This window comes from Pseudophryne corroboree, chromosome 4 (assembly GCF_028390025.1).
Source record: "Pseudophryne corroboree isolate aPseCor3 chromosome 4, aPseCor3.hap2, whole genome shotgun sequence".
Lineage (NCBI taxonomy): Eukaryota > Metazoa > Chordata > Amphibia > Anura > Myobatrachidae > Pseudophryne > Pseudophryne corroboree.
The window spans coordinates 217,233,942-217,247,465 of record NC_086447.1 but is presented as its reverse complement, the minus strand read 5'-3'; the positions used below and the strand labels follow the sequence as shown (position 1 = coordinate 217,247,465).

Genomic DNA, 13,524 nt, shown 5'->3' with positions numbered 1-13,524 from the left:
TTCAAACACTGCCAGTAACATGACAGTTAGGAGCTGATTGATTGGTACTTTATCACCGTGCTATTTATCACTCTCCAAAGCTTGATAAATGGGGGCCATAGTCCCAGCGTCTCAGTTGCAGCTGCCATTCTGAGTGCCCATAGACTCACTTGGACGTTCGATGTTTGCCTGATCTGCATGGATGCTGTGAATGCATACACAGTTTCAGGCCGCTGTGTAGGCTCCAGTGGGCGTCTCTATACAAATCCCGGCAGCAGTTATATTACTGTATGTTCTGTTTCTTGGTCTCTTTTCAGCTTTGCCTGTCCACCAGTAGAACTATCATAGGAATGATTGTCTTTGTTACTGTATATTAAGAGTTTCCCTAAACTACTCTACCTCTCATTCTTATGCCATGAAGGTATCGTAGTGTCTGCAAGATGGATTTGTTTATTGACAGCGTCTGGAAAGTCCTGCTACAATAGATATCTGTCACTGTCCCATGGTTATTAATCACAAATGCAGTCCCCATAGGGTTCAATAGGGACTCTAAAATTGTGAGTTTAACCACCTCAGAAAACCCTAGCTGTTCAGTACCTGGCCCCTGATAGCTTACAACATTGCAGTCTATCAATTTTGTGATGATGCTCATCAGGGGAAAATTGCAGCCACTGATACTGTACATTGGCCTCATAGGGTTATAGATGACTATACAGGGTGTTTAAAAAAACTGAAACTTTTTCTCATCCTCACACATTGCTCGTGGTGCTGTGGGGTCTGCTGGAACATCCTTTATTATGATTAGCCACGAACCCTGTTTGCTGGGACATTTCGTCCCAAGACAGGATAGTTTTGTTTGGTGGTGCAGGTCTCTGGAAATTGTCCTGGAATCCAGTTCTTACGGATGTCAGGGAAGACCCGTCATTCTGTCCTGTCCTGTAACTTCGGAAATAATGTTCCACACACCATGCACGTTCCTGTTCGCCAGGCAGCAGGCTCGGTGGCTTGCTGCGCTCGCCAAAGGTTCTATACCCACTACATGGATGTCATGGACACCCACGAGTGGGAATAGCCCGTTAGCCGGCATTATCAGTGGGCAGGATTCCGGTCTCGGTCTCCTGACCGGTGGCATATCAACTCCATCCCGTGCAGAAAGAGTCCTGCATGATCGATCGCAGCCTTCCCTTAGATGCAACATGACTGACATGCTGCAATGTATAGGGGACGGCAACTGAGACCGCTCTACAAAATAGGGGGGTTTTGTCCTCCTTTTGTAGGTATGTGTTGTCGGATGTAGACTTCCTGGACCCAGAAGTGTAGTTCTGGCTGTCCGTCTGAGTAAACTTCGGCTGGCTGTTGGCCGCGATGGTGATCTGATGCTACGTCTTTGGGCATCGTCTTTGGGCATAGAACTCAGACTGCAGATGCGGGCAGGAGGGGTCTATTTCCTATAGAAGCCTCCTGCTGTATTTACATTTTATTTAGATGGTATTGCACAGCGGCTTCCCTGTGACTGTCCAATACCATACAAATCAGGCCAGAGTCACAGAACAAATTTAGATGCATTGGCCAGGATGTAATGAAGTCCGAGTTTGGCGGCCATGTGGCATGCCAGCCTACTCGTACATTGTTTTAAAGGGACAATCATTTACAAGGCATGGTTTAGTCTTGTAAATGATTTCCCCTTTAAAAGAACATTCAAGTTTAGCCAGCATCCTGCATGGCCGCTGAACTCAGACTTCATTACATCCCGCCCATGATATCAGAAATGTTGCTCACTGGAAGGAAAAAGAGTTTGGATATAAAGACGCATGGAAATGTTGCATCTTATATGAGTATTACAGGCCTGTCGCTGAAAGAGGTTGTGTACAAAGACGCACAGCCACCACATAGGTGGCCACACTCAGATAGAGAGATGACACCTGCTATAGGGCTGTTGCAAGTTTCGATGTTGCGATCGTTGGTGCATCTAAAGACACACCAGATGGTAATGTACCATCTATAGACTCTGCAAGTGAGCATCTCAGTCCTTGCACATTCAGAAGCACAGATGTACTGTACACCAGGGAAGGGCTTAGAAGTGGCATTAGTATATAGTTGCAGATACATGACCGACAAAAGATGCAATCACGCACGCTGCAGTGTATGATTCAGAATCAGGCCCATTAAGTGCTAACACTCAGTTTCATGACCAATTGCAACATTCTAATCCCGTTCATCACCTTTAGTTTAATAAACGTTACCTTCCCTTTGTCATGTTAGCTATACATAGCATGCTGCAATTGGGTTTGTTTCAAACAGTTTACTGAACTGATATGTACTATATGCTGCATTATTTATCAATATCACCATGAGATATACAGAGCATTACATATTTCTGAGAATAAAGTATAGTAATATGTCACACAGCAAAATAAATAGAAGTGAATTAATATACATATACAGTATAGCAGAAAAATAATGAAATATGTCTAACCGCAAAGAGTTTAAAATCTAATCACGTTTATGGGAAAATAGAAACTATTGGTGACATTCTAGAATATTGTTATTATTGTTATAGAAAAAGTACTAGCTGCATATAATGTAATTAGAACCAGATTTGAGGGTTTCATTGGAACTAATTTACTAGGAATGCATTACTTTTGCAATATAATTAGCCACAGTATGTAAAGTAATCTATTTTAAATATACAATAACTTAAATAAATGCTAAGTAGTAAGCTTGGCTTTTAGGGGAGTGAGTCCTGCAGTATTGTAAGACTTCTATTTGGAACCCTTGAAAAGTGGATTGAAGGTGTCAAATTAAAGGAAACAACCACTCCAGTGTCAGAATAGAAGGGATTCTGGGCATCGGTGAGATGTTAATTCACTGGCGACTAGTACCCGTCTAATGGCTCTTCCTCTAGCTGCTGGTGGAGCAAAGCTTTTGGATTCCATACTTTTACCATGCAGTACTGAAGCTTGTTGTGTATTCAGAACAAGCATTGCTCAGTGTTCTCCATACATGACAAGTTTGACACACGTAGTGAGCATGGAATGGTTGCAAACTATAAAGGTAAAGGTTACTACAAAAATATTCCTGCCAAGAGAATCCGCTGTAAAATAGTAGTCAGGAGGGTAATTCTCTCATAGCAAGGGTTCCAGGAAAGGCACACCTGCCATATTGGTATTCGGGCAGGAAGTCTTATAATGGCTAACCCCAGTCAAAACTCTGGTTTAAACGTAAGTATGACAGGAAAGGCTCTGCCTCACCTGCCTCACCCCACCGCACGTCACTGGTTGACATACAGTAGCTATTTATGTCAAGTACAACATCATTTGCAATAGGTAAAATGAGAAATACCTTTTGAAAGTCCTCAGAGGCTTGCATGTACTTGCATTTACAGGAATATGCCCGTACTGTACTTGGCCTATGTTAGAATACCTCCATCCTGCCTCATTACGCCCCTCCAGGCACAGGCAGGCAAAAGTGTAAAAGTCACGCAAATCTGTATGGGCATATTGCTTTGAGGAACGTAATGATTATTTATTGCATGAGCCGGGTTAAGCCCCTCAGATGTAGGAGCAGTGGCCCTTTAAGAATTAAGTTGACTACCCCCATCCCCCCACCCTTTTTTTTCACAGTAAGTTTTACATTTGACTTGTTTGACCTATTAGATTTTAAGGGGTGTGTTTAAGTTTAATAGCAGTGCTTGTCAGTAAGTGACAGCATCTCTTTCTTCTGGAAATCTCTCTCTCCCACCGGTTTGTTTGTGTTGTGGCAGACAGTATGCAGGAGTTTTTAGTTGATTGGTTAGGTGTTTTAGATAGGTGTGCACTTCTGTATTTAATTATAGCCCAGTTGGTTCCAGCTGTAAAATGTCATAGCCCGTAGAGGCATACTTCTCAGGAGATATGAACACCAACAAATGATTTTCATGCATTAAAGCGCAACAATGCAAATTGCTGTACTATGTAAAAAACTGTTAATAAATTAATTAATAATTAATAAATAAATAAATACATTCATTCTTGTTATATTTTGGCCATTCTTTGTTGTCTGCCACCATACTATCTTTAATGAATTAATGCTCAGAAATCTAACTCTGGTTCTCCCGGTCTTTATTTTTAGATAAGTATATTAGGGTTAATATCAGGGGCGGATTGAGATGGAAAACCAGTCCTGAAAATTTATGGAAGCAGCCCTAATGGGGGTGTGGTCTGTTGAGGGGGACGGTATCGCTCCTCTTAGGACCTGATTGTACACAATTGCCTTCCATGCATCTTTTGCTGAAGTTGTGTCTGAGACCAGGGGCAGATTGGGAACTATAAGTGCCCCTGCAAAATTATTGTAGGAGTGGCCCGACATGGGCAGCACAAAAAGAATAACATACCGTGTAGCCGATGGCAGAGTTGCTGTACTGCAGAGATGGAATAACAGAATAAATGGGGACAATGTAGTGCGGTGGGCTGCCTGCCACCTGACAATACACAAACAGGCCCCACAGACACATCAGCCTACCAGGAATCTGCCGCTGGTTAATATAAATCTTATAGGTTAACTGCTGATATAAACCTCAAGGGACTTTAGTCCTTTTTTAGCCCTCAACTTATCTGGCAACCTTAGCAGACTCTATTGTGTGACATACAGTGCATCCAGAAAGTATTCACAGCGCTTTACTTTTTCCACATTTTGTTATGTTACAGCCTTATTCCATAATGTAATAAATTCATTTTTCACTCAAAATTCTACACACAATACCCCATAATGACAATGTAAAAAAAAGTTTTTTTTTTAGATTTTTGCAAATTTATTAAAAATAAAAAACTAAGTAATCACATATACATAAGTATTCAGAGCCTTTGCTCAATACTTTGTTGATGCCCCTTCAAATACTTTGTTGATGCACAGCCTCAAATCTTTTTGAATATGATGCCAAGCTTGGCACACCTATGTTTGGGCAGCACCTCTCAAGCTCCATCAGGTTGGATGGGAAGCGTTGGTGCACAGACATTTTCAGATCTCTCCAGAGATGTTTAATCGGATTCAAGTCTGGGCTTTGGCTGGGCCACTCAAGGACATACACAGAGTTGTCCTGAAGCCATTCCTTTGATATCTTGACTGTGTGCTTAGGGTTGTTGTCCTGCTGAAAGATGAACCGTCGTCCCAGTCTGAGGTCAAGAGCGCTCTGAAGCAGGTTTTCATCCAGGATGTCTCTGTACATTGCTGCATTCATCTTTCCCTCTATCCTGACTAGTCTCCCATTTCCTGCCGCTGAAAAACATCCCCACAGCATGATGCTGCCAGCACCATGCTTCACTGTAGGGATGGTATTGGCCTGGTGATGAGCGATGCCTGGTTTCCTCCAATCATGATGTCTGGCATTCACACCAAAGAGTTCAATCTTTGTCTCATCAGACCAGAGAATTTTGTTTCTCACGGTCCGAGAGTCCTTCAGGTGCATTTAGGCAAAGTCCAGGCGGGATTTTGTTTCTCATGGTCTGGGAGTCCTTCAGGTGTATTTAGGCAAACTCCAGGTGGGCTGCCATGTGCTTTTTACTAAGGAGTGGCTTCCATTTAGCCACTCTACCTTAAAGGCCTGATTGGTGGTTTGCTTAAGAGATGGTTGTCCTTCTGGAAGGTTCTCCTCTCTCCACAGAGGAATGCTGTAGCTCTAACAGAGTTACCATCAGGTTCTTGGTCACCTCCTTGTCTAGGGCCCTTCTCCCCTGATTGCTCAGTTTAGATGGCTGGCCAGCTCTAGGAAGACTCCTGGTGGTTCCAAACTTCTTCCATTTACGGTTGATGGAGGCCACTGTGCTCATTGGGACCTTCAAAGCAGCAGATATTTTTCTGTACCCTTTCCCAGATTTGTACCTCGAGACATTACTGTCTCTGAGGTCTACAGAAAATTCCTTTAACTTCATGCTTGGTTTGTGCTCAGACATGTACTGTCAAATGTGGGACCTTATATAGACAGGCATGTGACTTTACAAATCATGTCCAATTAACTGAATTTACCACAGGTGGACTCCAGTTAAGCTGTAGGAACATCTCAAGGATGATCAGTGGAAATAGGATGCACCTGACTTAAATTTTGAGCTTCATGGCAAAGGTTGTGAATACTTATGCACATGTGATTACTTAGTTTTTTATTTGTAATAAATTTGCAAAAATCTCAAATACACTTTTTTTATGTTGCCATTATGGGGTATTGTGTGTAGAATTTTGAGGGAAAAAATGAATTTATTCCATTATGGAATAAGGCTGTAACATAACAAAATGTGGAAAAAGTAAAGCGCTGTGAATACTTTCCGGATGCACTGTATGTCACACAATAGAGTCTGCTAAGGTTGCCAGATAAGTTGAGGGCTAAAAAAGGACTAAACTCCCTTGAGGTTTATATCAGCAGTTAAAAGTAAAGCGCTGTGAATACTTTCCGGATGCACTGTAGTTGTTTTTACATTTTTCTGCCTGAGACTATAGAAGTTTAAGGGAAGATTTATCAGAACTTGGAGAGAAAAACTGGAGAAGTTGCTCAAACCAATCAGTTTCTAACTGTCATTTTACTAGAACAGCCTGTAAAATGACAGAAGATGTAACACTGCAGTTATTATTCCCAGGTCGACCCCTTTTACACTCAGCACATGTCTGCCCTGCAGTCATTAGTAATGGACATTTTTTTGACATACAAAGATGAGGTAATGAAGTGGTTGGTAACTGCCATCTGCCAGCTTCCTGGATCAGCCAACCAGCTCATTTTACTGTGACCTGGGTTGAATAACATGGGTTGCACCTCTCACGATGCAGACAACCTGGATTAGTCTCGAGACTTACCTTGGTCGTGACCAGTGCTTAAAGTGGGCCGGAACGGGGCGGAACTGCGTTCCGTCACTTCAAATTGAAGGCGGAACCAGTTCCGCCTCCGTCCGGCCACTAGCGTCTGCTCAGTGTACTTGGAAACTTGCAGCAGCCGCCAGCCAATCCTGGCTCATGGGCGGACCGGCTGCCAATAAAAAGAAAGCAAGGCTTTTTTTTTTAAAAAAGTGGGTGAGCATGTGAGCCAATCATGGCTCGCGCACCGCCAGCCAATGAGAAGCTGCCTAGTGGCACCTTCTCATTGGCTGGCGGTCCGCTAGCCATGATTGGTGCACAATCGGCGCCATAATCAGATTCAAAGAGCGGCCTCTTCTTTTGATCAGCAGCCGGTCCGCAGGAATGGCTGACGGCTGCAGACAACGTCAAACCTCACTACAGCTGGGACCCACTGACGCACTCTGCTACTCCTCCATCCCACTGACAGAGGTGTACTCCCTCCTCTCTCCCGCGTCTAGCAGTCCCCGGATAGCCGCCTCCCTCCAGTGCAGTGCCACCGGCTGTCCCCATCTCTATGATGCCGGTGGACAGCACATTTCACAGTTCAAGCTTGTGGCTTCTCTCACAAATAAATAAACAATAATCATTGCACTGCGATGCAGGAGGACTGACAGGCAGACCCATCGCAGTGCACCGATTATTGTTTATTTATTTGTGAGAGAATCCTCAAGCTTGAACTGTGATCTGTGCTGCCGCGGCACAGCTCCGTGCAGCCCTTTCATTTCCCAAGCAGTGCAGGGGACACTCACTGCACTACTCCTCGGCAGGAACTCCCGTCTTCCTCGGCTCCAGTCCACAGCTGCCAGTGCCTCCCATAATTACACTTACACAGGTCAGATGTGAGCTGCTGCTGTCCCTGGGGAAGGAGGGAGAAGGGGAGTGTGTGTGTACTATCTGCAGTCCCAGCATATGTGTGTGTGTGTAATTTGCAGTCCTATTGTGTATGTGTGTGGGAGGGGGGGGGGGAATGAGCATGTGTTTAATGTATTCTGCAGTTTAAGTGTCTGTGAGTGTGTGGGGGGGACAGTCTGCGGTCCCAGTGTGTGTTTGTAATTTGCAGTCATGGTGTGGTGGGGCAGACTGCAGTCCCAGTGTGTGTGTGTATGTACAGTCTGCAGTCCCAGTATGTGTGCGGGGGCATTTTATTTATATATGACACACACACACGCCCCCCACCCTACCAAATCCTGTGTTTGCCCCTGCAGTGGACGATGAGGGTGCAGCTACAGGAGCTCAGAGTTGTTGCACTGCTGTTCGGGATCTTTCTGTGAGTACCGGGGCTGAGACCCCCTCGCTGTGTTTATATAGTGATACTGCTCTGTATGTATCCAGCTGGGGTCCCCTACCCCCATCTTGGCTGTGTATTGGGTTAACTTATATGCTTCCCAGGTTGCAGGTGTAGTTTTAGGCTGGCTTAGTTTTTTCATTAATGTTAAAGTAACAGTGATGTAATTAGGTGTAATGGAGCTGATTTTTAATTGGGGGTACTATTGTGTGACCACGCCCCTTCTTAGTGAGGCCACACCCCTTTCTGCGGCGCGCGCCTACGGCGCGCAGGTGATAGTGGAGATGAGTTCCCCCACCTCTCCAGGACCACTTTAAGCCCTGGTCGTGACCCAGGTAGCAGACCAGGGACACACAACCCAGGTCAAGTCTTTCACACTGAGACAGGACCCAGGTCAAACCAGCTTGCCTGCAACCTCCTGGCTTATTCACTCAGTGTGAAAGGGATATTAGAGTCATGAGTTATTCCAATACAATTAAAACAATTGATATATATATATATATATATATATATATATATATATATATTTATATATTGTTTCTAAAAATAAGAATTTACTTACCGATAATTCTATTTCTCGGAGTCCGTAGTGGATGCTGGGGTTCCTGAAAGGACCATGGGGAATAGCGGCTCCGCAGGAGACAGGGCACAAAAAGTAAAGCTTTAGGATCAGGTGGTGTGCACTGGCTCCTCCCCCTATGACCCTCCTCCAAGCCTCAGTTAGGTACTGTGCCCGGACGAGCGTACACAATAAGGAAGGATTTATGAATCCCGGGTAAGACTCATACCAGCCACACCAATCACACTGTACAACCTGTGATCTGAACCCAGTTAACAGTATGATAACAGCGGAGCCTCTGAAAAGATGGCTCACAACAATAATAACCCGATTTTTGTAACTATGTACAAGTAATGCAGATAATCCGCACTTGGGATGGGCGCCCAGCATCCACTACGGACTCCGAGAAATAGAATTATCGGTAAGTAAATTCTTATTTTCTCTATCGTCCTAGTGGATGCTGGGGTTCCTGAAAGGACCATGGGGATAATACCAAAGCTCCCAAACGGGCGGGAGAGTGCGGATGACTCTGCAGCACCGAATGAGAGAACTCCAGGTCCTCCTTAGCCAGGGTATCAAATTTGTAGGATTTTACAAACGTGTTTGCCCCTGACTAAATAGCCGCTCGGCAAAGTTGTAAAGCCGAGACCCCTCGGGCAGCCGCCCAAGATGAGCCCACCTTCCTTGTGGAATGGGCATTTACATATTTTGGCTGTGGCAGGCCTGCCACAGAATGTGCAAGCTGAATTGTATTACACATCCAACTAGCAATAGTCTGCTTAGAAGCAAGAGCACCCAGTTTTTTGGGTGCATACAGGATAACAGCAAGTCAGTTTTCCTGACTCCAGCCGTCCTGGAAACATATTTTCAGGGCCCTGACAACATCTAGCAACTTGGAGTCCTCCAAGTCCCTAGTAGGTGCAAGGCACCACAATAAGCTGGTTCAGGTGAAACACTGACACCACCTTAGGGAGAGAACTGGGGACGAGTCCGCAGCTCTGCCCTGTCCGAATGGACAAACAGATATGGCTTTTTTGAGAAAAAACCACCAATTTGACACTCGCCTGGTCCAGGCCAGGGCCAAGAGCATGGTCACTTTTCATGTGAGATGCTTCAAATCCACAGATTTGACTGGTTTTAAACCAATGTGTTTTGAGGAATCCCAGAACTACGTTGAGATCCCACAGTGCCACTGGAGGCACAAAAGAGGGTTGTATATGCAATACTCCCTTGACAAACTTCTGGACTTCAGGAACTGAAGCCAATTCTTTCTGGAAGAAAAATCGACAGGGCCGAAATTTGAACCTTAATGGACCCCAATTTGAGGCCCATAGACACTCCTGTTTGCAAGAAATGCAGGAATCGACCGAGTTGAAATTTCTTCGTGGGGCCTTCCTGGCCTCACACCACGCAACATATTTTCGCCACATGTGGTGATAATGTTGTGCGGTCACCTCCTTTCTGGCTTTGACCAGGGTAGGAATGACCTCTTCCTGAATGCCTTTTCCCTTAGGATCCGGCGTTCCACCGCCATGCCGTCAAACGCAGCTGCGGTAAGTCTTGGAACAGACATGGTACTTGCTGAAACAAGTCCCTTCTTAGCGGCAGAGACCATAAGTCCTCTGTGAGCATCTCTTGAAGTTCCGGGTACCAAGTCCTTCTTGGCCAATCCGGAGCCATGAGTATAGTTCTTACTCCTCTACGTCTTATAATTCTCAGTACCTTAGGTATGAAAAGCAGAGGATGGAACACATACACCGACTGGTACACCCACGGTGTTACCAGAACGTCCACAGCTATTGCCTGAGGGTCTCTTAACCTGGCGCAATACCTGTCCCGTTTTTTGTTCAGACGGGACGCCATCATGTCCACCTTTGGTAATTCCCAACGGTTTACAATTATGTGGAAAACTTCCCCATGAAGTTCCCACTCTGCCGGGTGGAGGTCGCCTACTGAGGAAGTCTGCTTCCCAGTTTCCATTCCCGGAATGAAACACTGCTGACAGTGCTATCACATGATTTTCCACCCAGCGAAAAGTCCTTGCAGTTTTTGCCACTGCCCTCCTGCTTCTTGTGCCGCCCTGTCTATTTACGTGGGCGACTGCCGTGATGTTTTATCCCACTGGATCAATACCGGCTGACCTTGAAGCAGAGGTCTTGCTAAGCTTAGAGCATTATAAATTTACCCTTAGCTATATTTATGTGGAGAAAAATCTCCAGACTTGATCACACTCCCTGGAAATTTTTTCCTTGTGTGACTGCTCCCCAGCCTCTCGGGCTGGCCTCCGTGGTCACCAACATCCAAAACTGAATGCCGAATCTGCGGCCCTCTAGAAGATGAGCACTCTGTAACCACCACAGGAGAGACACCCTTGTCCTTGGATATAGGGTTATCCGCTGATGCATCTGAAGATGCGATCCGGACCATTTGTCCAGCAGATCCCACTGAAAAGTTCTTGCATGAAATCTGCCGACTGGAATTGCTTCGAAGGAAGTCACCATTTTTTTACCATGGCCCTTGTGCAATGATGCACTGATTTTAGGAGGTTCCTGACTAGCTCGGATAACTCCCTGGCTTTCTCTTCCGGGAGAAACACCTTTTTCTGGACTGTGTCCAGAATCATCCCTAAGCACAGGAGACTTGTTGTCGGGATCAGCTGCGATTTTGGAATATTTAGAATCCACCCCTGCTGTTGTAACAGTATCCGAGATAGTGCTACTCCGACCTCCAACTGTTTCCTGGACTTTGCCCTTATCAGGAGATCGTCCAAGTAAGGGATAATTAAGACGCCTTTTCTTCGAAGAAGAACCATCATTTCGGCCATTACCTTGGTAAAGACCCGGGGTGCCGTAGACAATCCAAACGGCAGCGTCAGAAACTGATAGTGACAGTTCTGTACCACGAACCTGAGGTACCCTTAGTGATAAGGGCAAATTTGGGACATGGAGGTAAGCATCCCTGATGTCTCGGGACACCAGATAGTCCCCTTCTTCCCGGTTCGTTATCACTGCTCTGAGTGACTCCATCTTGATTTGAACCTTTGTAAGTGTTCAAAATTTTTTTTTTTTTTTTTTTTTTAGATTTAGAATAGGTCTCACCTAGCCTTCTGGCTTCAGTACCACAATATAGTGTGGAATAATACCCCTTTTCTTGTTGTAGGAGGGGTAATTTAATTATCACCTGCTGGGAATACAGCTCGTGAAATTTTTTCCCATACTGCCTCCTTGTCGGAGGGAGACCTTGGTAAAGCAGACTTCAGGAGCCTGCGCAGGGGAAACGTCTCGACATTCCAAACTGTACCCCTGGGATACTACTTGTAGGATCCAGGGGTCCTGTACGGTCTCAGCGTCATGCTGAGAGCTTGTCAGAAGCGGTGGAACGCTTCTGTTCCTGGGAATGGGCTGCCTGCTGCAGTCTTCTTCCCTTTCCTCTATCCCTGGGCAGATATGACTCTTATAGGGACGAAAGGACTGAAGCTGAAAAGACGGTGTCTTTTTCTGCAGAGATGTGACTTAGGGTAAAAACGGTGGATTTTCCAGCAGTTGCCCTGGCCACCAGGTCCGATGGACCGACCCCAAATAACTCCTCTTCCTTTATACGGCAATACACCTTTGTGCCGTTTGGAATCTGCATCACCTGACCACTGTCGTGTCCATAAACATCTTCTGGCAGATATGGACATCGCACTTACTCTTGATGCCAGAGTGCAAATATCCCTCTGTGCATCTCGCATATATAGAAATACATCCTTTAAATGCTCTATAGTCAATAAAATACTGTCCCTGTCAAGGGTATCAATATTTTTAGTCAGGGAATCCGACCAAGCCACCCCAGCTCTGCACATCCAGGCTGAGGCGATCGCTGGTCGCAGTATAACACCCGTATGTGTGTATATACTTTTTATGATATTTTTCCAGCCTCCTGTCAGCTGGCTCCTTGAGGACGGCCCTATCTATAGACGGTACCGCCACTTGTTCTGATAAGCGTGTGAGCGCCTTATCCACCCTAAGGGGTGTTTCCCAACGCGCCCTAACTTCTGGCGGGAAAGGGTATACCGCCCATATTTTCTATCGGGGGGAACCCACGCATCATCACACACTTCATTTAATTTATCTGATTCAGGAAAAACTACGGTAGTTTTTTCACATCCCACATAATACCCTCTTTTGTGGTACTTGTAGTATCAGAAATATGTAACACCTCCTTCATTGCCCTTAACGTGTGGCCCTAATAAGGAATACGTTTGTTTATTCACCGTCGACACTGGATTCAGTGTCCGTGTCTGTGTCTGTGTCGACCGACTAAAGTAAACGGGCGTTTTAAAACCCCTGACGGTGTTTCTGAGACGTCTGGACCGGTACTAATTGTTTGTCGGCCGTCTCATGTCGTCAACCGACCTTGCAGCGTGTTGACATTATCACGTAATTCCCTAAATAAGCCATCCATTCCGGTGTCGACTCCCTAGAGAGTGACATCACCATTACAGGCAATTGCTCCGCCTCCTCACCAACATCGTCCTCATACATGTCGACACACACGTACCGACACACAGCACACACACAGGGAATGCTCTGATAGAGGACAGGACCCACTAGCCCTTTGGAGAGACAGAGGGAGAGTTTGCCAGCACACACCAAAAACGCTATAATTATATAGGGACAACCTTATATAAGTGTTTTCCCTTATAGCATTTTTTATATATTTCTAACGCCAAATTAGTGCCCCCCCTCTCTGTTTTAACCCTGTTTCTGTAGTGCAGTGCAGGGGAGAGCCTGGGAGCCTTCCCTCCAGCCTTTCTGTGAGGGAAAATGGCGCTGTGTGCTGAGGAGATAGGCCCCGCCCCTTT

At 45.5% G+C, this 13,524-nt stretch overlaps 1 long non-coding RNA gene across 1 annotated transcript in view; it reads left to right on the top strand.

The window, feature by feature from the left end:
- The first annotated feature begins 7,675 nt into the window (after window positions 1–7,675).
- Window positions 7,676–13,524, top strand: part of LOC134911278 (uncharacterized) — an 81,957-nt gene continuing 76,108 nt past the window's right edge. Inside the window, exon 1 of the long non-coding RNA XR_010176441.1 lies at window positions 7,676–8,101. This is a non-coding gene — a long non-coding RNA (uncharacterized LOC134911278). The remainder of the gene's footprint in view (window positions 8,102–13,524) is intronic.